This window comes from Podarcis cretensis (genome assembly GCF_951804945.1).
Source record: "Podarcis cretensis genome assembly, chromosome: 14".
Classification (NCBI taxonomy): domain Eukaryota; kingdom Metazoa; phylum Chordata; class Lepidosauria; order Squamata; family Lacertidae; genus Podarcis; species Podarcis cretensis.
The window spans coordinates 26,412,970-26,435,118 of NC_137183.1; positions in this window are offsets into that span (position 1 = coordinate 26,412,970).

Sequence of the window (22,149 nt, forward strand, 5' to 3'; positions counted from 1 at the left end):
GCAATAAAGTTTGGGTTGTAATCCAACTCTATTTTACTAAGAGTAAATCCATTGAAATTAGTGGATCTAAGTTAGTTGTGTTCATTCATTTTAATGGGTCTATTTTGAGTAGGATTAGCATTGGGTACAACCTTTTCTGTGCACAGAAAATGCATATTTTATGAATGAATGCACTGGAAAGCATCAAAACATTTCTCTTCTACATTTTGAGCATGTATTTTGTGCAAAAGTACCTACGGGACCGCCTCTCCTGGTATGCTCCACAGAGGAACTTACGGTCTTCAAATAAAAACATCTTGAAGGTCCCAGGCCACAGAGAGGTTAGGCTGGCCTCAACTAGAGCCAGGGCTTTTTCAGCTGTGGCTCCAACCTGGTGGAATGCTCTGTCACAAGAGACTAGGGCCCTGCAGGATTTGACATCTTTCCGCAGGGCCTGCAAGACAGAGCTGTTCCGCCAGGCCTTTGGTCAGGGCGCAGCCTGACTCCCTCCTTTTACAGATAGGTAGCCGTGTTGGTCTGCCATAGTCAAAACAAAAAAAATTCCTTCCAGTAGCACCTTAAAGACCAACTAAGTTAGTTCTTGGTATGAGCTTTCGTGTGCATGCACACTTCTTCAGATACCTCCTTTGGCAATCTTTACAAAACTTTCGTTTATGGTTGCCATCAATTTTGATTTTAATTAATTTTTATAATGTTTTTATAATGTTGCACTATTTCAGTGTTGTTAGCCGCCATGAGCCCGGTTTCGGCTGGGGAGGGCGGGATATAAATAAAATTTATTATTATTATTATTACTATTCAAATGTGGGCTTTCCACTAGCCATTGTTTTTTCCCAGGTTGCTAGCATCTGTCTGTCTTGAGAGACAATGGAGTGTGCTTCTGGGGGTGAAGCCAAACCACTGTACAGTGGTACCTCGGGTTAAGAACTTAATTCGTTCCGGAGGTCTGTTCTTAACCTGAAACTGTTCTTAACCTGAAGCACCACTTTAGCTAATGGGGCCTCCTGCTGCTGCCGTGCCGCCGGAGCACGATGTCTGTTCTCATCCTGAAGCAAAGTTCTTAACCTGAGGTACTGTTTCTGGGTTAGCGGAGTCTGTAACCTGAAGCATCTGTAACCTGAAGGGTCTGTAACCTGAGGTACCACTGTATTAGCAGCGCCAAAGCCCGAGCAGTGTGTATGGAGGCCCTGGGCTGCCCAGATGACATGACCCCTCTCTGGGCCTTGCTGGTGTGATCCAAAGAAAAGCAGAGCAATATGTTCGGCACCAGCTTGGCTGCAGGAGTTGCTGGAAGGAAGCATACAAGGCGCCAGCCAAACGTCTTGGGGACTCTACTCTAGATTTGTGTAGGGTTTACTCCTTAGACTCTTCTTCTCCTGAAGATATCCTACAAGGCAGTGGAGATTTAGAACCAGAGTTCTCCTTCTCCTAGATGGGCTACCTTCCCAGGTTGACAAGCCCCATCTGCCCCTCACTTCCATCTACAGCAGGGGTAGTCAACCTTTTTATACCTACCACCCACTAATGCATCTTTTTTTTCTTTTTTTCTTCGTTTTTATTGTTTTAAAATAGATACATTTATGCCAGGAAAGCAAACAAACCAACAAACATACAATCAAATAAACAAACTATAAATTGACAAACAGACAGCAGCAATATATGAAATAGCTCAATTCTTATAACTTTGTACTCCCAATGGTGTGAACTATTGTAAAATTTGTAAAACAAGAAATTAAAAATGACTTCCAATTAGTCTCGCGGTACTTTATCTGTTGATTATCTTATACCGCACAGTTCCATATTTCTTTCTTTTTTTTAAGAATATTTATTAAGATTTTAGGTAAAGGTAAAGGTACCCCTGCCCATACGGGCCAGTCTTGACAGACTCTGGGGTTGTGCGCCCATCTCACTTAAGAGGCCAGGGGCCAGCGCTGTCCGGAGACACTTCCGGGTCACGTGGCTAGCGTGACATCACTGCTCTGGCGAGCCAGAGCCGCACACGGAAACGCCGTTTACCTTCCCGCTGGTAAGCGGTCCCTATTTATCTACTTGCACCTGGAGGTGCTTTCGAACTGCTAGGTTGGCAGGCGCTGGGACCGAGCAGCGGGAGCGCACCCCGCCGCAGGGATTCAAACCGCCGACCTTTCGATCGGCAAGTCCTAGGCGCTGAGGCTTTAACCCACAGCGCCACCTGTGTCCCTTATTAAGATTTTACAAAGTCATAAATACAAAAATACATAATAAAGCAAAAACAAAAAAACAAAAACAAAAATACAAAGTACAGAAAACGAGAAAAATAGAAAAAAGTTAAAAACAAGTCCGATTTTTTATAACTTTAAACTCATTAGCTTGTTTCTTTGACCTCCTCCCACCTCCCCTTTTTGTATCCCCATTTACATAATCAAATCAGCAAATCCTTACCCTCTTTATCTTAACTCTATATCTTAACATATTACAACTCTATATTTTCATCCATTATCAATTCATTTTTGCATACTCTTTTTAACTTTGTTGCTAATGCCACTTATTTTCAATCCAACATCATTTTAATATTCATTAATTTTACAGTATTTCTGCAGATAGTCTTTAAATTTCTTCCAATCTTCTTCCACCAACTCTTCTCCCAGGTCTCAGATTCTGCCAGTCATTTCCGCTAATTCCATATAGTCCATCAGCTTCATCTGCCACTCTTCCAGGGTGGGTAGATCTTGTGTCTTCCAATACTTTGCAATAAGTATTCTTGCTGCTGTTGTTGCATACATGAAAAAAGTTCTATCCTTCTTTGGCACCAATTGGCCGACTCACAGTTCCATATTTCTTATATAGTTTCTGTTAACTTCCCTACAAACTTATATTTATACAATGCAAGGTTCAGTCTAATTCTGCCAAGAAGTTTCCTTTGTATTCTTTAAAAATTCTCCAATCCTTATAGACTATTTGTTTTGTTTGGCCTCTTATCCTTCCTGTCGTCTATGCTAGCTGCAGAAATGGAATGATGGCTAATGCATCTTTCTTGATGGTAAATTTCCTTACCGCCCACCGGTGTTCGATGGAAGGAGGATTCAGCTTGTGCCATTGTATCCCCTACCGCCCACCTAGAATTCTGAAACGCCCACTAGTGGGTGGTAGAGACCATGTTAACAACCCCTGATCTACACCAAGTGCAGAAACTGCCTTCTTGACCGTTGGACCCACTATTGATCTCGTCTGCTCCATCTGCCAGAGCCTGTCTTCACATGCATGGGAAGTCCCTAACTCACTTAGGATTTGAGACCCATTGGCTACCCTCACCTAATTTAGCTGGCCAGTTGAAGCCATTCCCAGGGCGTGGTTGCTGCCAGCTTCTAGGATAAATACATGAGCCCTAACCGGCTGTGTTCTTAGATAAATAAGGTATACTATTCATAGTATCAAATTTCAACAGAAGTAGCTCATAAAGTTCAACAAATGAACAAAGCAGAAGACCCAGTGGATCAGATCATTCTCTAGTCAGTTCATGCATAAGGTCCATCCATGTAATGGTGTCCATTCCATTTGATACAATGATAGTATACCTTATTTATCTAAGAACACAGCTGGTTACGTCTCATGTGTTTATTGAGGATGCTTTATGTGACCACAGGTTTGTTTGTTGTTGTTTTGCCAGCTTCTAGGAGCCACAGGTGAGAGCTGAGTGCTGGGTGAAGACCAAAGGTAGACAAACTACCTCAGAAAAAGCATGACGTGTCCCCCACCCGAGGTACTACCCCTCCCCTGACACCCCCAGATTTTCCAGGGTACGCATCTGAATTTGAGCAGAAGGTTGAAAACAGGAGTTTGGAAGGCTTGTAGGATTCAGGGCTACCCCTGTCTAGGGCCTTCCCAGCTCTGCTGTGCGATGGGGCCAAGGGAAAGAGAGAGCAATGTTTGCAAAGTTGTCACTGAAATAAATAACCGGCCTCTGATTGCACCGGGTTCGATTTATGTTTGCACAGTAAAAGAACAAAAACAGATGAGATCACTAAAGGTTACTGCAATAACATAAAAGGTGGCGGGGGGAGATTGTTTTCGCCTCCTTTGCATTACAGTGGACTCTTGTTGCCGTAGAGCAGTTTGTTTACTGGCCCATGCACAGGAAATTACAAGAAGACAAATGTATTTTATACAACTGTCTAACTAAAAAGTGCCTCTAAGCAATAGCAAAGGCAGATGTGTTCTGCTCAGGCTCTGAATTCCACTAAAGAATGGACGGGGAAGAAATGGAGGCAGTGAGAGATTTTACTTTCTTGGGCTCCATGATCACTGCAGATGGTTACAGCAGTCACGAAATAAAAAGATGCCTGCTCCTTGGGAGAAAGGCGATGGCAAACCTGGACAGCATCTTAAAAAGCAGAGACATCACCTTGCCGACAAAGGTCCGTATAGTTAAAGCCATGGTTTTCCCAGTAGTGATGTATGGAAGTGAGAGCTGGACCATAAAGAAGGCTGATCGCCAAAGAATTGATGCTTTTGAATTATGGAGCTGGAGGAGACTCTTGAGAGTCCCATGGACTGCAAGAAGATCAAACATATCCATTCTTAAGGAAATCAACCCTGAGTGCTCACTGGAAGGACAGAGCCCGAAGCTGAGGCTCCAATACTTTGGCCACCTCATGAGAAGAGAAGACTCCCTGGAAAAGACCCTGATGTTGGGAAAGATTGAGGGCACAAGGAGAAGGGATGACAGAGGACGAGATGGTTGGACAGTGTTCTCAAAGCTACAAACATGAGTCTGACGAAACTGCGGGAGGCAGTGGAAGACAGAAGTGCCTGGCGTGTTCTGGTCCATGGGGTCACGAGGAGTCAGACACGACTAAATGACTAACAACAACAAAGAATGGACGAATCTGTCAATTTCAGTTTCTGTCTCAGGTCACACCCACACCAGACATTTAAAGCACATTTAAGGCACATGGGGAACACCATCAGAGAGCACTTACAAACTATAGCTTCCAGGATTCTTTGGGGAAGAGTGTGCATTCACTGTTTGGTGTGAATGTGGCCCACAATTCTCTTCTTAAGTTCAGTTATTCACATTTCCAGATAAGTTTGCAGTTGTTTTCTTTTTAAGTCTTTGTGAAAGTTTATCAGAATTGTGATTTTTTTCCTTAAATACCCATATATTGGTATGCAATTTTTACTGATAAACACATTTTTGCAAAGCACTTTCTCCTAATATGTTTGTATGCTTATTTCATTATTATTATTATTATTTTCATTTGTTTGTTACACTGCCCATCTTTTGCCTCTGGTCCCACCCATCACCATTGGGTGGCCCTCAGAAGGCTGTCAAGAAAGGAATGTGGCCCTCAAACTGGAAAAGGTTCTGCAACTGTCCTGGATGCTTTTCATCTCCAGATCCCGAAATGCTCCACCTGCGGCTTCCTGTGTTTTAAATCCACGTTAAGGCCAGATCCACAGAAGCCAGCTGTGGCAGGCTTGTTTCCTACCCATTTGGCTGGTATATTGCTTCTTCTCTCTCTCTCTCTCTCTCTTTTTGCTCCACATGAAATAATAGGTTGCGCCAATGGGGCTTCAACCTGAACATAAACAGTTCTGTCATGCGGAAGTGCGCATGACGAGCTCTTGGCCCTGCAAAGAGAACATTTCTTCCCGAGCAAAATTGAATTAAGGCTGCTTTGCTCAGCTATGGAAGGCGCCCAGGCTGTTTTTGCATGTGAGGGGCGCAGAGATTATTAGCGAAATGAAATCTGATTACTTGAGGAGTGCTGTGTGCCAGAAGGTCCCAGGTTTTGACACACCCGATCCAAAACCAGCCTGTGGCTGATTTTCTGCTTTGGAAGAGGTGGCGGCATGAGTCACACCATGGTCAGACAGGATGGCTCCTCCTTCTCTGGCCGGGATACAAAGATGGGGCTGTGGGCGCCTAAGCATCATGGAGAGCCAGGTCCTACTGTGTTCGGGGAAGGGTTGTAGCTCAGTGGCAGAGCATCTGCTGTGTGTGCAGAAGGTCTCAGGTTCAATCCCCAATGGCATCTACAAGTAGGGCTGGGAAGGCCCCCTGCCCGAAATCATGGAGAGCCACTGTCAGTCACTACAGGAAAACAGGAAGCTGCCCTAAACTGAATCAGACAATTGGCCCGTCTATCTCTCTCTCTTTTTTTTAATATAATTTTTATTAGGTTTTTTTTAACATATCATTTTCAACATTAATTAAACATACTTTTACATCTTATTCAAATTTTTGACTTCCATCAATCCTGTCTGAAAATTTTCCAAACTAGTCTCTCAGTATGCATTTCTTATCTTCCCTATTACATTTCAAACTCATGACCAATATCTCTATCTTTTTCTACTTTGTAACACTTTGTATATTTCTCCTTACAAAACCTCTTGTAGTCCTACTAGCGTAATTTGTTGATTACAGTTGCTCTTCAAATAATTCATATACTTCTTCCAATCTTCTGTAAATCTCTGGTCCTGCAGGTTTTGAATCCTTCCTGTCATTTTGTCCAATTCTGCATAGTCCATTAATTTTGTCTGCCATTCTTCTTTCATTGGAATAATAGGCCTGTCTATCTCAATATTGTCTATACTGGCTCAGTCTCTTTCCCAGCTGTTTCTGGAGATGCCATTGGGAATCGAACCTGTGACCTTTAGCATACGAAACAGGCGCTCTGCCACTGAGCTACAGCCACATCCTAGAACCACATCCACTGCCACTGACAGGAGCAAGCCAGCAGCAACCACACCTTTCAAGCTGGACTTAACTGTTAGCAAAAACACGATTTGCACAGGCTTGATGGAGTGTTTAGCCTAATGAGCACAGCAGCTCATCCTCAGTAAGTCTTGCCCCATGGATCAGTTGCTGAATCTGAAAGTCCCCACCTCCCCACAGTTCCTGCCGCTCCAGGGTTTTCCCCAAGCAATCGGAGACTGCACCTGCATGAAGCCAACCTCCCCTCCACTCTTTTCATGCCTCTTCTGGTTCTGGGACACAATCGGGAAGGGGAACTTTTCACAGCAGGAGGGAGAGACACCTGTGACTCTTCATCAGCCTGATTCATCTCTGCCTCTTGGCCTCTCTCCTCCCATGCAGTGAATGACAGGAAAACTAGCCCCAGAGTTAATTGTGGAGCTGTTGTCCTGCAGGTGTATAAAGTCCTGCACAGCACTTACAGGTACCTGTATGAAGAATGGTTTGATGTTCATGAGAACACAGGATCTAGTCAAAGAAAGATGCAAATAGACCTATAGCTGGGTCTATTTTCTCCAACCTAAAACTTCAGAGTTTAAAATCTGATTGGCACGATACTTGCAGAGATTGCACTACTCCCTCAGGGCATCATATCTGCCAAACGTCAGAGAGATTGGACAAAGGGTATCCATTTTGAGAGGCATTTATATAAGGGGTAACCTCTAATGAACTTTCCATTAGATTTAATGGAAGGCACACTTCAGCATTTTCAGTCTGAATGGCATGAAATTTGCATGCATTTTTCTCACAGCACTTCAAACCTGTCAAGTTCCCCAAAGCTCAGACAAATGGGGCCCATTTTACAGACATAGAAAAAATAATGCCTTTTAAATTGTTCTGAACTTGGGGGAAGATGGGAGAGGGAAATTAATTGTGCTCAGTGTCAGATCAAAGCCCTTTTTGCTTTTGCTTTTTTTTTGCAGAGACCTCTTTGCATTCCTGATTTCAGTTTTTTCAAAATGTTTCATATCTAAATCCCCTTTGGCTCATAGCCACGGAGGTATAGCTAAAGAGATCTGGAATCAGACTGCCGTTTGGTATTGTCACCCAGATGATACCCACAGATAGAATCTGTAGAGTTGGAAGGGACCCATAGGGTCATCTAGTCCAACCCTCTGAAATGCAAAAATGCATTCATGGTAGATGACTATCCAACCTCTGCTTAAAAACCTCCAAGGAAGGAGAGTCCACCATCTTCCAAGGGAGTCTGTTCCACTGTCTCTTACCATCAGAAAGTTATTCCTAAGGTGTAGTCAGAATCTCGTTTCTTGACATTTAAATCCATTGGTTAAGGTCCTGTCCTCTGGAGCAGGAGAAAACAAGTTTGTTGCATCTTACATGGAACAGCCCATTAGATATTTGAAGATGACTATCATATCTTCTCTGATCCAGCCTAAACATACCCAACTTGCTCAACTGCTCCTCATAACACTTGGCTTCCAGACACTTTATCATCTTGAAATCCCGGAGGCACGGGGGTGGGAACTGTGTTTTCAGATTGTTGTGTGTCTGGGAGCTGACATCTGCCCGATGCATATAGCCCAGCTGGGAAACGTATCAATGGATGTGAGGCTTGGTGGAGGCAGGGGATGGAAACCAGAATGTTGTATCCTCTTTTCGCTCTTCAAAGGGAGGCATGGGATTCTATTTTATCTTAAACTTTTTCTTCCGAATGCAAAACCAACAACATACCACCATGTCCGCTAATGACAGCTTATTTGCAAGAGAAACCAACCAGATGTTCTACAGATGTTTTGGATTCTAACTCCCACCAGCCCTAGCCAACATAGCCAGTCATTAGGAATTAGGGATGTCTGTTTGGACAGCTAACCGCCCATAATTTAGTGACCCCCTTAAACGGGTTGTTAACTTTGGCTGTTGGGAAAGCCCTCTTTGACAGCCACTGAGACTTCCTAGTAAGATGTTCCATTTGCTCAGCACTGACCCTGCTGAAAAATAATAACGTCAACAAATATTAATGCTGGTTTCACTTGCTTACTTGGTCCTTCTTGTTTTGAAACATCTTTTACATACAAAAGACGCTGCCTGTGTTAAGCTCCCAGGAGAATCCTTCTCTTTTGGTCTGACTCTATTTACATTCATCCAGTTCCTTCTGCTTCTGTTGTTGTCAAGTGCACCGAGTTCTTTCTTGGGAAACTGGGGTCCCTTCCAGATGAAGTTTATCTTGAGCAAACGTCCTGATTGGCAGACCACCTCCCCAGTACAGAAACCAAGCCAGATTTAAAGATCTCCTGCAGAGATGGCCGTTCTAAAACCATCAGATTGTCACTTGGGGACAATGCAGAAGGGAACCATCTCAGTGATGGAGTAATGACCTTGAAACACCTCTTTAAAATTGTTGCTGTTGTTTATCTGGAAATGTGGATAACTGAACTTAAGAAGAGAATTGTGGGCCACATTCACACCAAACAGTGAATGTGAACACTGACCTGAGACAGAAACTGAAATTGACAGATTCGTCCATTCTTTGTTGTTGTTAGTCATTTAGTCGTGTCTGACTCTTCGTGACCCCATGGACCAGAGCACGCCAGGCACTTCTGTCTTCCACTGCCTCCCGCAGTTTTGTCAGACTCATGTTTGTAGCTTTGAGAACACTGTCCAACCATCTCGTCCTCTGTCATCCCCTTCTCCTTGTGCCCTCAATCTTTCCCAACATCAGGGTCTTTTCCAGGGAGTCTTCTCTTCTCATGAGGTGGCCAAAGTATTGGAGCCTCAGCTTCACAATCTGTCCTTCCAGTGAGTACTCAGGGCTGACTTCCTTAAGAATGGATACCTTTGATCTTCTTGCAGTCCATGGGACTCTCAAGCGTCTCACCTCTTTAAAATGTATGGAGCTTATTCAGAATTCTCTGACTGCTAGTGCCAGGGCTTTTGTGCTAGAAGCCGGGTTAGTTTTCATGTTGCACAACACAGGAATCCAAAACAGCTTCCGCTGTGTTGCACAACCCATTGTGAAACAAACACAACCTGCTTGTGCATCCTCTTGCACAACAATATTCCACTGGAGTAGGTTGGTCACACTAAGTGACTTTAACTTACTACTGCCTTGGAAAGGACCCTATGTGTTTGTTCATCTTTCCTGGATGTTGACTCTTAATAGTTAACACTTCCTTTTGGACACCTCAGTTTTATCTGTGCTATACTGTTTTGCTGTATTTTTATCTAGCTTTTAGGAAGCTGCATCAAATGATATCATTGTGCTTTTATTGCACTTACGCAAACCACTTAAGAGAAATTTATTATAGTAAACGGTGGTGTGGTCATTTTTTTAAAACGTAAATAAATTTGTCTTTGCGAAATGTGCACAGAGGTTACATGATATCACCATCAAATAGTTGTTTTCCTGTATTTCTCCCCATAGTTTTCCATTCGCTGTTCTTTCTGCAGAAGTGTGACAGCCTGGACGTGCCCTAAGGTTGTGTAAAATACCCCAGGGTTGTTTTCATTCAAGGTGAATGTCTGAAAGACAGGCTTCATGACCACAGCCATCAAGTGGATTTCTGGAACACAGGGTATTTTATTTAATTTTAAAGACTCTATCATTTCTCCAGGGAGACTCAAGGCAGCAAATAAACACTAATAAAAACAGAATAAAACAGAAATTATTCTTTTTTTAAAAAAAATCAAATTTTATGATATTAAGTGGTATATAAATTATACAAAATAAATAATGACTTTAATAACTTTCTAACAGTCCAATGAAACGGGGGCAGCAAATTGACACACTAGCAGACTGGGTCAAGGCTACCTTACAAAGTACTTGATTCAATCTTCTTAGTAACTCAGCTTCATTCATTTGTTATCTGAATTGTTTTTCTGGCAAGGAGCTCAGGGTGGTGTAGCTTCCTTTTCAGAGCCTGCTGTGATTTCTCTTCTTTCCTTCCTTGCATCAGTCTTTTTGTAGAATCTCATGCCTGCTCAATCCCAGGTTTTTTTTAATGTTGGGTGAATCACTCAGACGTCAAGTGCAGATTCCCAGCTCTCTGCAGTTAAAGCCAGGCTTGAAACAGGTGGCTTAGCAAGGAAGGGGGGTGGAGCTGAGTTGTGCCAGCCAGGAAATCATAAATCCGAGCAAACTATTTTGTGCTATTGGAAATCTGTTTTTTCGACAGCGAAAGCCTGCCCTCCTCATAAAGACACATTTCACTGCTGGGAATCCAGTGAGAAAATGTGGGCAACTTGTCTCAAGGCAAGAAACCTGAGTACAAATGAGAAAGCTCCAAACCCATGTTTTACAAATGGATAAGCTCTCACACCTTCAAAATGGGGGGTTGAGTTTACAGTGCACCTTGTTCACCACAACTCAGGTTAGTAAGGACTAGCGCTTAGTAGTGTGCTGGAAAATTTAGATATGCATGATCCCTTCTAGACCCTCTCACAGCCATGCCCCCTTCTAAGATTTAATAAGAATAAGAATAACAATAACAATAACAATGTATGTAACAATCAGTGCAAATCTCCATGTGTTGCCTTTTTGCTTCATTTATTTGGAGATTTGCACTGATTTGCACTGATTGTTGCAATGCATTTTTACACGGGCAAATGATTTTCAGTGCTGCAGGATCTTCTTCCAGAATGATTTCTGTTGTGTTTTCCTTCAGGTTCCATTGTACATGATAAAACTTGTGCACCATTCCCTTGAAACTGAAGCACCTTGTGTTTTCAGTGTTCCTGAATGCTTAGCTTTTGGAATATATGGAGCAATGCCTCCTCAAATATCTTCCCATGCCCTTTCTCCAGAGTGACCCTTGGAGCCAGTCCTCAGTTGCTGACTCACCTCCTTTTGCGGTGAGTGGCTCCCATCAACACGGAGGGTGAGAAGATGTCTTCTCAGTGGCTAAAAGGTTCCCCTCTCATGCTGCGGTCAGGCAGCTCTAAGATGCTGGAGACAAGGACCCTCCTACAAAAAAAGTAATGGGCCTTTGACTCCCTGCACCCCAGACCATTATACCTCTGCTGGTGCTCTATAAAACAGAACTGAATATAACGACGTATGGTGAGATCTGCTGGATCAGGCCAAAGGCCCACCTAGTCCAGCATCCTGTTAGGTAAAGGACCCCTGAACGGTTAAGTCCAGTCAAAGGCAACTATGGGTTTGCGGCACTCATCTCGCTTTCAGGCTGAGGGAGCCAGTGTTCGTCCACAGACAGCTTTCCGAGTCATGTGGCCAGCATGACTAAACTGCTTCTGGTGCAACGGAACACCATGACGGAAGCCAAAGCACACGGAAATGCCATTTACCTTCCTGTCGCAGTGGTACCTATTTATCTACTTGCACTGGCATGCTTTCGAATTGCTAGGCTGGCAGGAGCTGGGACAGAGCAACAGGAACTCACCCCGTGGCGGGGATTCAAACCACCTTCCGATCGGCAAGCCCAAGAAGCTCAGTGGTTTAAACCACAGTGCCACCTGCATCCCTAGTTACAGCATCCTATTAGCACAACGGCCAGCCAGATACCCATGGGAAGTCTGCAAGTAGAACTTGGGTGCAGCAGCAGCTCTCTCCAAACAACTGGTATTCAGAGACATATTGTTCTGTATGCAACTCACTGAAAGTCAGGTGTCTCCAAAGCGTTAGCACAGCTGAGTGCAAGGACTCCTCTAACCCAGAATAAGCTTGCAATGCTCTCCTTTCAGTGCTTAGGATCAGAGCGAAAAGAAGCACACCTGATGCTGCGGGCTACTGCTTTGGAGTGCAGGTGTAGCTCTGTTCAGAAATGTTCTCCATGCCTGGGCAAATCCATGGGGCAGCTGGAGCAAGGCTGCACCTCCACCTCCTGCCCCAGTGTCAGGTTCTGTGCCAGCCCCACCCAGTGGACACCTGTGGTCCCAACTGCACAGAGCACCTATGTGGAAACAATTGTTCATGTGTAGGTGACCCTTGCAAGCATCTGTATTCAATGCATGAAGATGTGCCTCCAGGCAGTTACTCATGTTGGGCTGGCATTTCTGGTACATATGGGGGCTGCTTGTTAATACTTTTATTTTTATTTTTTTTAAACAGAGAATTCTGCTGAGCCAATGCAGCTGCAAGCAGATTGATTTACTTTAAAGCATTATTTTTCCAGCTCTTTTCACTGGAAAACAATGAACGATTTCCCCAAAGCCTCTTTCTCTTGCAAATTCACACTCAACAGACAAAACTGAACACTCCGAAAGAGCTTATCTATTGATATCTTTCCCTCTCTTGTTGGAAATCTTGGAAGTAATTCAGGAAAAGTATTACAATCATCTTTTGGCACTGGTTTTGCTAGCCTTCGGATGTATTGACGGACAGACTCTGTTACGTTTTTGGGCCATGAACCAGGATCTTTTTTTTTTTTTTAAGAAACAACCACTATAAACCAGAGAGCATAGGAGTTACCAACACGGTGCCCATGGGCACAATGAAGCCCTTGAGTTCTTCTCCTGGTGCCCACAAAGCCCCTGAGCTCCTTCCCTGTGAGTGCTGAGGGTTGTTAGGTAAAAGGTAAAGGTACCCCTGCCCGTAGGGGCCAGTCTTGACAGACTCTGGGGTTGTGCGCCCATCTCACTTAAGAGGCCAGGGGCCAGCGCTGTCCGGAGACACTTCCGGGTCACGTGGCCAGCGTGACAAAGCTGCATCTGGCGAGCCAGAGCCGCACACGGAAACGCCGTTTACCTTCCCGCTGGTAAGCGGTCCCTATTTATCTACTTGCACCCGGAGTTGCTTTCGAACTGCTAGGTTGGCAGGCGCTGGGACCGAGCAGCGGGAGCGCACCCCGCCGCAGGGATTCGAACCGCTGACCTTTCGATCGGCAAGCCCTAGGCGCTGAGGCTTTAACCCACAGCGCCACCTGCAGCCCCCTAATTCCCCTCACAGAGCTACAAATCTCATAGTGGCTTAACAATCAATCCCTCTTCACAGGGAACTCTGGGAATTGCTGTTCTGTGAGGGAAACAGGGGTCCTCTAACAGCTCACAGCACCCTTAACAAAGTACAGTTCTCTGCATTCTTTGGGGGAAGCCATGACTACTTAAAGTGGCATGATGTTGTTTTAAATGTACGTTACAGACGCTTTGCTGTGTCAAAGCAATTGTTATTCCACACTTTCTGCTGCATTTTCTTGTCACTTTCCTTCCTGCAAGAAATCCAGTTTTGGGGGGAAGTGGACTTGTTCCCTAAGAGTCCCCCATCAACTGCACATCCTGAATTTGCTGGCATGTGATTGACTCCTATCCCCCCAAAATGGCAACAGTCTAGAACAGCCTTTCTCAACCTGTGGGTCCCCAGATGTTGCTGAACTGCAACTCCCATCACCCCTAGCTAGCAAGGCCAGAGCTCAGGGATGATGGGAGTTGTAGTCCAACAACATCTGTGGACCTACAGGTTGAGAACCACTGGTCTAGAAGCATTCAGAGTTGAACTCCCTATCACCCACCACCTTCATTTTTTAAAATAAGTGCTTCATGTTTCTCTACATCAGGAATGGTGGCAATTAAGGACAAGAAAACGGAATTTTTTGAAACCCAACTGGGTTGAAAAGAGCTTCCTTGATTTGTTTAAGGCAATATTTGCCAACTTGGTGTGCTCCGGATGTCTGGGAGTTATAATCCAAAACATCTGGAGGGCACCAGGTTGAGAAAGGGCTGGTGTCAGAGCAGCTCAAGTTCTTGCGTTTCTTGGGCATTTCAGATATTAACAGGCCTCCAGGGAGAGAAATGGGCAACTCTGAGATTTTCCAAAGCGCTGCCTGTTGACCTAGCTTTCTTTCCACTAAAATTTACAACCAGTTTAACACCCTGACTTCAAAAAAATATATACAGTTAGGTCAGCGTTCAGAGCACTGGAAACACATTTTCGTTTAATGACTTGCATTTAAATCCAAAAATCAGAAAAAAATATTTAAAAACACAATGTAGCTTGGAGTCGGGTTATCTGGGGGGACACTTTCTCCCATAGAGGCCAGCCTGCTTAGTCAGTAAGATCTTCTATGCTGCAGCCTACAAAAGCCCATCTTGTGATGACCAGGAGCAGAGACTTCCCAGTGGTGGCACCCAATCTATGGGATGGGCTCCCCTTTGGAATAAGTCATCTGGGCACCAGAGAAAAAGTTATTTGTTATCTGTGGCTTTTGCTGGCTGTTAGTGTCAGCTTGTGGTGATATCCGTGTAGTTGAACTTACTCAGGGATGGAGAGCCTGTGGTCCTCCACATGTGGTCGGCCAGTTGCAGGAGTTACTGACCAGCAATATCTGGGGGGCACCAAGTTCCCAATGACGTCATTTCTAACTGGTACAGAATTCATGTGATTCTGGCTGCATCAAAATAAAGGACATCATTAACGTGCATTGCAGAAGATTTGCAGTGTTCATCTGCTGCGGCAAAAACAACAGAGTCTTGTGCCATCTTAAGGACCAGCAAATTGATTATGGCATCAGCTTTTGTGGGTGCTTGTTTGCTTTATTGGCATTAATCTACACTGGCTAGTTTGATCTTGCCTGCAAAACTCAGTTTTATTGAAGTTGCCTGGTGGCTTTCAAGCCTTAGACCACACGCTAATGGTGCTTTTAACGATTAAGAAAATACAAAATAAGCCCTTGGCAAGTATGTTTTTAAAACCCCTGACCTTTCTGGCTGCTTCTGAGAACCTGGTGTACCTCTTGCACTCATTTCCTTCCAGTCCCAAGGAAATGACTTAATGGTTATTGATATTTACTCGCATAGCACAACGTCCCCTGGACTAGACATTCTGCGTAGGATCCAGCATGAGACAGATTTTTCCCTGGGCATGTGGTGTTGGAGAGCGACTTTTCAACAAAATACTGAAAATAGTGGGGGTGGAGGAGAGAGAGAGAGAGAGAGAGAGAGAGAGGGAGGGAGGGAGGGAGCGAGCTTTTCTCCCACATAGCTACATTGGATAGGCAAGGAAGGGGACAATACACCAGGAATGGTGGGGGAGAGAAATTACATTCTCTTTGCATTTAAAGGTGAACCTACTCAATTCACACTTTCCAAAGCAGTATGTGAGCCAAAACCCAGCCCCCTTTGAAATTCACACTTCTCTGAATTTTGCAATGCATTTCTTCAGCCACACAGTGTATACAGAAATGCAAATGTTCTCGGGTATGTGTGTAAAAATGCATTTACAGATAGGTAGCCGTGTTGGTCTGCCATAGTCAAAACAAAATAAAAAAATTTCCTTCCAGTAGCACCTTAAAGACCAACTAAGTTAGTTCTTGGTATGAGCTTTCGTGTGCATGCACACTTCTTCAGATACACTGAAACAGAAGTCACCAGACCCTTCTATATAGTGAGAAGGTGGGGAGGGGTATTACTCAGAAGGGTGGGGGGAATGGGTGATTGGCAGATAGCTGTGATGAGCCTGTTGATGACTCTTAATGACTGCAATAGGTCTTACAGGAAAAAGCAAGGGGTGAGAAGGTGAAAAATGTCATGTATAATGAGATAAGAATCCAATGTCTTTGTTCAGACCAGGTCTCTCCATGGTTTTAAGTTTGGTAATGAGTTGCAATTCAGCAGCTTCTCTTTCCAGTCTATTTCTGAAATTCCTTTGTAATAGAACAGCTACTTTGAGATCTTGTATAGAATGTCCTGGGAGATTGAAGTGTTCTCCTACTGGTTTCTCTGTCTTGTGATTCCTGATGTCAGATTTATGTCCGTTTATTCTTTGGCGTAAAGTTTGGCCTGTTTGTCCAATATAGAGAGCTGAAGGACACTGTTGGCATTTGATGGCATACACAATGTTAGACGATGAGCAATTAAATAGTCCCGAGATGGTATGTGTGATGTTGTTGGGGCCAGTAATGGTGTTGCCCGGGTGTATGTGGCAGCAAAGTTTGTCCTTACCCACAACAATTTGTCCTTACCCACAACAACTTCAAATTCGGTGATGACCTGTTCCTTCAGATCAGCGGCACAGCAATGGGCACCCGCATGGCCCCACAGTATGCCAACATCTTCATGGCGGATTTAGAACAACGTTTCCTAAACTCCTACCCACTCAAACCTCTCTTGTACCTACGATACATTGACGATATTTTTATCATCTGGACACATGGTCAACAGACCCTGGACACCTTCCACCAGAAATTCAATGATTTTCACCCCACAATCAACCTAACAATGAATCAATCTATGCAAGAAATACATTTTTTGGACACTACTATAAAAATACAGGATGGGCGCATAGACACCACCTTATACCGTAAACCAACTGATCGACAAACATATCTACATGCCTCTAGCTACCATCCCAAACATACCAAACAGTCCATTGTATATAGCCAGGCACTACGTTACAGCCGCATCTGTTCCAATTCTACAGACAGAGACTCTCACCTAAGAGATCTACAGCAAACCTTTTTAGAACTAAAATACCCAGCAGATGAAGTTAGACAACAGATCAACAGAGCCAGACTGATACCCAGAGAGAACTTGCTGCAAGGCAGACCCAAAAAAGAAAATAACAGAACACCTCTAGTCATCACATACAGCTCCCAAGTTAAAACAGTACAACGCATCATCAGAGATCTACAACCTCTCCTGGACAATGACAGTTCTCTTTCTCAAGCTCTGGGAGGAAGACCTTTCATTGCCTACAGACAGCCACCCAATCTTAAACAACTCCTAACCCACAATAATACTACAACCAGACTTAACACGGACACTGGCACCAGAGCCTGCAATAAACCCAGATGTCAACTTTGCTGCCACATACACCCGGGCAACACCATTACTGGCCCCAACAACATCACACATACCATCTCGGGACTATTTAATTGCTCATCGTCTAACATTGTGTATGCCATCAAATGCCAACAGTGTCCTTCAGCTCTCTATATTGGACAAACAGGCCAAACTTTACGCCAAAGAATAAACGGACATAAATCTGACATCAGGAATCACAAGACAGAGAAACCAGTAGGAGAACACTTCAATCTCCCAGGACATTCTATACAAGATCTCAAAGTAGCTGTTCTATTACAAAGGAATTTCAGAAATAGACTGGAAAGAGAAGCTGCTGAATTGCAACTCATTACCAAACTTAAAACCATGGAGAGACCTGGTCTGAACAAAGACATTGGATTCTTATCTCATTATACATGACAAAGCCATTTTTCACCTTCTCACCCCTTGCTTTTTCCTGTAAGACCTATTGCAGTCATTAAGAGTCATCAACAGGCTCATCACAGCTATCTGCCAATCACCCATTCCCCCCACCCTTCTGAGTAATACCCCTCCCCACCTTCTCACTATATAGAAGGGTCTGGTGACTTCTGTTTCAGTGTATCTGAAGAAGTGTGCATGCACACGAAAGCTCATACCAAGAACTAACTTAGTTGGTCTTTAAGGTGCTACTGGAAGGAAAAAAAAATTATTTTGTAAAAATGCATGTTAGTGAAATTAACCTACAGAAATGCAACATGGAAAAGGAAATTGCTTTGCAAAAATAATATGTGCAAATATGTGTGCATCCTGAGCAAGGTTAGGAGTCAAGGCATAAGAGGGCACGTCCCCTTATGGATCAGAATCTGGTTAAAGAATGGAAACAGAGAACAGAAATAAATGCACAGCCCTCCCAGTTTAAGAAGCGAGGTCCCCCAACGATCATTTGCCTAGTCCATAAGGCCATGGTGGGGCAAAATTTGAATGAGGGGCTCAATGAGTCTTGGCCTTCATATCTTAGCCACCATGGTCTATCAGGTTGGAAATTCAGGGCACTTCCAGGCTTTTGCTATTATCAGATGGGATCACCTACCAGCAGATTTGGATTATGTGGTTATAATTGATTGGGAGGTCTTGCGCAACAATCCCACTTCCCCCAAAAGTTAGGACTTTTGTAGCAAGGAAAGTGACTGGAAAATCCACTGGAAAGTAGGGTTAATACTGTATTTTTCGCTCTATAGGACGCACTTTCCCCCCCTCCAAAAATTAAGGGGAAATGTGTGTGTGTCCTATGGAGCGAATGCAGGCTCCTTGGCTTCAGCGATAGCAATGCGAAGCCTCCGAAGCACAGAGGGAGAGCTCCCCCCATGCTCCGAAGGCTTGCGGATAGCCGCCTGAAGCCCAAAGCCCCCGGAGCACAGCAGGACCTCCCGCTGTGCTCCAGGGGCTTCAGGCAGCTATCCGCAAGTCTTCGGAGTGCAGCAGGAGTTCGCGCTGCACTCCGAAGGCTTGCGGATAGCCGTCTGAAGCCTGGAGAGCGAGAGGGGTCGGTGCACACCAATCCCTCTTGCTCTCCAGGCTTTGCTTCGCTGGAGAGGCGCTGCACAGTTTTCCCTCTCTGCGCAGAGCCCCTTCAGCGAAGTGGGAAGAGAAAAGGAAGGGGCTCCGTTTCTCCTACCGCTTCGCTGAAGGGGCGCTGAGCAGAGAGGGGGAGAAATTTTTTTCCCCTGTTCTCCCTCTCCTATGGTCTGGTGCGTCCTTTAGAGCGAAAAATACAGTATTCACTTTTATCTGATGTCATCCACAAACAAATCAGGGTGTTCAGCAGACATTCTGTTCTGGAAGCTTGCTTAGTGACCCCACAGCTGGCACAAGAAAGCCTGCCCCCTCTCCTAGGCATTTCACCCCAGCAACATCTGCCCCCTTTTAAAGGCTTCTGGCGAAGTTTGCCCCTCCGTGGCCCACACAGCCTGAGTGTCGTCCAGCTGGCTCTGATCTGCCACTCCAGCCTTAAGTCTGATCTCCTTGGGAAATTATTGTGAAATTGTTGAAACAACGTTTAAAATGTGTTGGCCGCAGAAGAGGCTGGGTGTGTTTGTGTTTCCCCTCTGCCCCTCTCAGCATAAGTCGCCCACCTTGCATCCTCTGGGACAAAAGGCGTATTATAACAAGGCCTAATCTAGAAAACAGGACCATGGTAACCCAACAGGGGGGAAAGAACCTTTGGAATGTCAACTGTTTTCTTTCCAAACGGCAAAGTGCGGAGAAGGGGAGTGTGTTGTGGTTTTCCCACCCACCCCAAAATCCCACACCTCCAGTTGTCATACTGGACTCACAGCTAGCACATGTTATATCTGGCATATGGTCAGGTCTGAGGGAAGGACACGGACAGCCACAATGAGTTTGGGGTCCTGTTGCGCTGAGGTCTTGATTTCCTTTTGCAGTTTTCTACACCAGCCGCTCAAAATCACTTTGACCCAGGCTGATTTCTACTGGGTTGTGCTTCCTTGATGATGGCAGCTACTGTTTGATGTACAGTGGTACCAGTGGCGTAGCGTGGGTTGTCAGCACCCGGGGCAAGGCAAGTAATTTGTGCCCCCTAACCCGCACGCCTGGCACCTCCCCTCCACAGTGGGCGGCGACCCGGCGGCTCGGATCGGATTCGCACAGCAGTGAGAGAGAGTGAGTGAGCCAGGTAGGGGCAGAGAGCTGCGAGTGCGAACGCCCCCCTGCACCCCCCACGCTACGCCACTGAGTGGTACCTCGGGTTAAGAACTTAATTCGTTCTGGAGGTGTGCTCTTAACCTGAAACTGTTCTTAACCTGAGATACCACTTTAGCTAATGGGGCCTCCCACTGCCACCACACCACCATCGCACGATTTCTGTTCTCATCCTGAAGCAAAGTTCTTAACCCGAGGTACTATTTCTGGGTTAGTGGAGTCTGTAACCTGAAGCGTCTGTAACCTGAAGTGACTGTAACCTGAGGTACCACTGTTATTTATAAAGGATGTTTGTATGCCTCCCCATCACTTTTTATCACATTAAGTTCTCTGGGTGGGTTACGATACCCAGGGTGGTACTGAACATGAACGTGGTATGATCCCTAATGAATCCAGTACCACAGCTCTGCTGATGCAATGGACATCAGAGAGCTTTCTCTTCATCTCCTGTCCTCCCAACCCCAGCCCCTGAACCCTCAAAATCAGCTCCAGAGAGTTGGGGGACCCCCCCCCCAGCAGATCTGAGGAGCACATGAGTAAAAAAGGAGATGGAAATCTTGTTGTGCCAGCAGAACTGCACAGGTGGGGCATTGGATACAACCTCCCTCCCCCCAACATGAGGCCAGTCCTGCCAACAGACACACTGAGGCAGCTGCCTCAGACAATAAATACTAGCGGGCAGGCAGTGTCAATGAAGTGATGGAGAGGACATCGTTAGTGGGTCCTGCACCCCTTAAGCTGCCCTCAGGTGTGGTGGAGGATGATTAATAATAATAATAATAATAATAATAATAATAATAATAATAATTTATTTATATCCCGCCCTCCCCAGCCGAAGCCAGGCTCAGAGCGGCTAACAACAATAAAATAATACAGCATTCTATAATCAATTCATTATAAAATCAGTTCACTGGCAAAAGGCAGATCTCAAAGCAGACTCATCTGCTTTTATCTGAGGAGATCATGACCCAGATCGGATCACGAGTCTGTTTCGGCACCGGCAGATTCCTTTATGAGGTGTCTTGCAGCGCTCTCTCCTCTTTGTAAGCTGGTAACTCCCCCCCCCCCCTTTCCTTCTAAAATACTCAGCCATCCAGCCACCCACAGCCTGGAGCAGCTAGCACAAGGAGATTGTGGCTGCCACAAGTTTCAAATGGAGTAAAGCAAATCCCTCTGGGAGTGACAGGCCGTTCCATCACTCTCAGTTGGAACTGTACATAAAAAACTTGGCTGCCCTCAGTGTGTGCTTCTAAAACATCTATTTTTTAACATCTATGTCTCTGCACAGATTTTTAAGGACCGTCCCTTGAAAATCCACACAGAAACAGCACGTATGTACTTAGTCCCCTGCCAGTGCAGAACTTTGATGGAGAAAACTTTTATTGGGTCTGTCCAGCCCTACTTGTTGTCCTCGTGCTGAGGTAAGATTCAGCTCTCAGTCCAGTCAGTTTCTATATGTGGAACAGGGAGGACTCCTCTTCACCTCAGGCGGCAAAACAGGCCAGGCCTGACTCTCCATATGTCTGTCAAAACCAGCAGCCTGTATGATCAAGCTGATAGAAGAAGATATCTCAGACCAAACAGATGGCATTATCCTTCTCACAGGGAACTCTTACCACAAGGTGAAATATCAGAACAATTCTTCTTCAGTTCCCATGGCCAGCTTAAAACATTTTGCTACCTGAGGCAAAGGACAAGATGGCGGCCAGACAGGCAGCTGAAAGCGAAACAGCTGAAAGTTAAGAACATGACAGTCAAATCAATCAGATCCTTCTTCCTGATCTCCACTTGAGACAAGACCAAACTCAGCCCCATGCTGCCAGTAGAAGCTGCCTTGGCATTCCCATGGAGCACCTAAATAGCAAAGCATTTCAGCAAATGGACCCAAGTGAAGACTGCTCAACATCTTGCCAGCCACGTCCTGTGTGGAAGAACCGTTGCTCTGTGGTAGAGGATATGCGCCCCAGGTGCAATAAAACAGCATCTCCAGATAGGGCTGGAAAATCCCTGCCTGAAACAGCAGC